Source organism: Wasmannia auropunctata, unplaced genomic scaffold (genome assembly GCF_000956235.1).
Source record: "Wasmannia auropunctata unplaced genomic scaffold, wasmannia.A_1.0 LD322184.1, whole genome shotgun sequence".
In the NCBI taxonomy this organism is placed as follows: Eukaryota; Metazoa; Arthropoda; class Insecta; order Hymenoptera; family Formicidae; genus Wasmannia; species Wasmannia auropunctata.
Window position 1 is genome coordinate 1 of NW_012040706.1, and position 1,941 is coordinate 1,941.

General features: G+C 31.1%; 1 pseudogene; it reads left to right on the top strand.

The window, feature by feature from the left end:
* The first annotated feature begins 277 nt into the window (after positions 1-277).
* Positions 278-1,824, top strand: LOC105460432 (annotated as a pseudogene).
* The last annotated feature ends 117 nt before the right edge of the window (positions 1,825-1,941 follow it).

Consider the following 1,941-nt stretch of genomic DNA (forward strand, 5'->3'; position numbering starts at 1 on the left):
TTGAAGAAACAAAGGTAAAATTGTGCACTTACAAAATTTGTTTGCGAAAATAAATGGAAATGCAATCTTTGGAAAACACAAGTTGAAAAAGTGACACGTATATTAAATCATCCGCCCATTTCATTGCAAAAACAATAAAGTAGAAAACCGTAAATTTAAACTGATACATAAATCTAAGTAAAAAGATTGCTTTGTTCCTCAGTCGTATTAAAAAATTCGAATTGGATCCTCGTGATTCGCCACTATAATCGGCGAAGTCAAAATTGCTATTTCGTAGGAATTATTAGAACGTGTCGGTGATGCTATTAGAATTGGCGAAGGAAGATTTCTCAATTTGATATTATTGGCTAGAAACATCATTGCCGTTCAAGCGGAGGTAAATACTACATCTGACACTTATAAAATGGCAATTTACTTCCGATAATATGATTATTCGCATAAATTTATATAATATCTTCTGCCTTCATCAGTTTATAAGAAATTATCGTATTGTAAACAACATCAATTAAGATTTTTTAATCGATAATGTGGAATAATTGATATAAAGGCAGAAGGTCGATAAAATTCAATCGTAAACAAGTATTAAAATATTTGTAAAACAATATTAAAATATTATTCTCATGTTAATTAAGCAACGCAAAATATATAGAATTTGCTGTTATTCCTTTTGCATTTTCTTCCTATTTTCGCTGGTTATATTTTAACTATTGCCAATATCTTTTTGTTCGCATAATTTTTAATTGTTGGCATACTAACGAATTTCCTTCTTTTGCAGCAAATAAGCAATGAATTCCGAAATAATCTTGACCCATTAATTATTAAATCTGACAAACTTCAAAGTCGCAGATCTATATCACCTGTACAAAGTACAACGCCAATAATTTTATTCAGTCCAACATCGCGGCAGTTTCGTTTAGAAAATGAGACTGCGCAAGCCATTTTAGAAATACGAAAACCTGATAATATTCTACGACTTTTCCTGATGCCAAAGCCACTCGTTGATTGAATAAAAAACGAAGAAAAGTATGGTAATACGGAAGATAAATTTAGCGGAATCAGAAGAGCGTTCATTAATGGTTACGAGAATTTTAGCAATTTTTTGAATGTAATGGATGTAAGTGCATTATAAAACAATACATTTATCAATGCTAGAGGTGTGCGAATGAAGCATTTGCATGGTCGAATCGAATCGAATCGAATTTTTATAACATGTTTGAAATCGAATCGAATCGAATCTCTTTAATTCGAATACAAATCGAATCTGAATCAAATTTTCTCAGATTAACATTACATTAGGCGATCGATTTGAAATCGAACCATTGTTGATTCGAAATTCTCAAACTATTCGATTTCAAATCTTGCAGATTTGGAAACGAATCGAATCGAATCTACTGTGATTCGATACGATTCGATTTAAATTCGAACTATTCGCACACCTCTAATCAATGCTATAAATATTGAGAAAAATTTAAGAAGCAAAAGAATTCTCTTGAATAATCTACTTAAATATACAATACACATACAATAATTTGCGAAAAATTTTGTGTTTTCAGGCTCCTGCTATAGTGTTGGAAAAAAGAGATGTTACATCAAAAGAAACCAAAACAAGTAAAAAAAAAAAGAATTAAAACATACGACTATTTCATCTCTCTGCCAGAAAGCATGCTATGATCATATACGCGTCATGCGTAAAACGGAACGCAGCTCAACGGCGCACAATAATCGATCGACGCTATATCTGTATAATTTCGATCCTAGCTTGATCTTTTTCCGATGAATGCCATACGAAAAACATACAAAGAGTTCTGATGAGTGTGGTTTTTATCACAGAAGGTAAGCCTTTTAATTTTTTTAACTCTAAAGAACGTGTTTTTCTTTCGAAGAAAAAAACGCTTCACTATTTTATAAAAGTTTTGATACAATAATTGATATGTAACAATT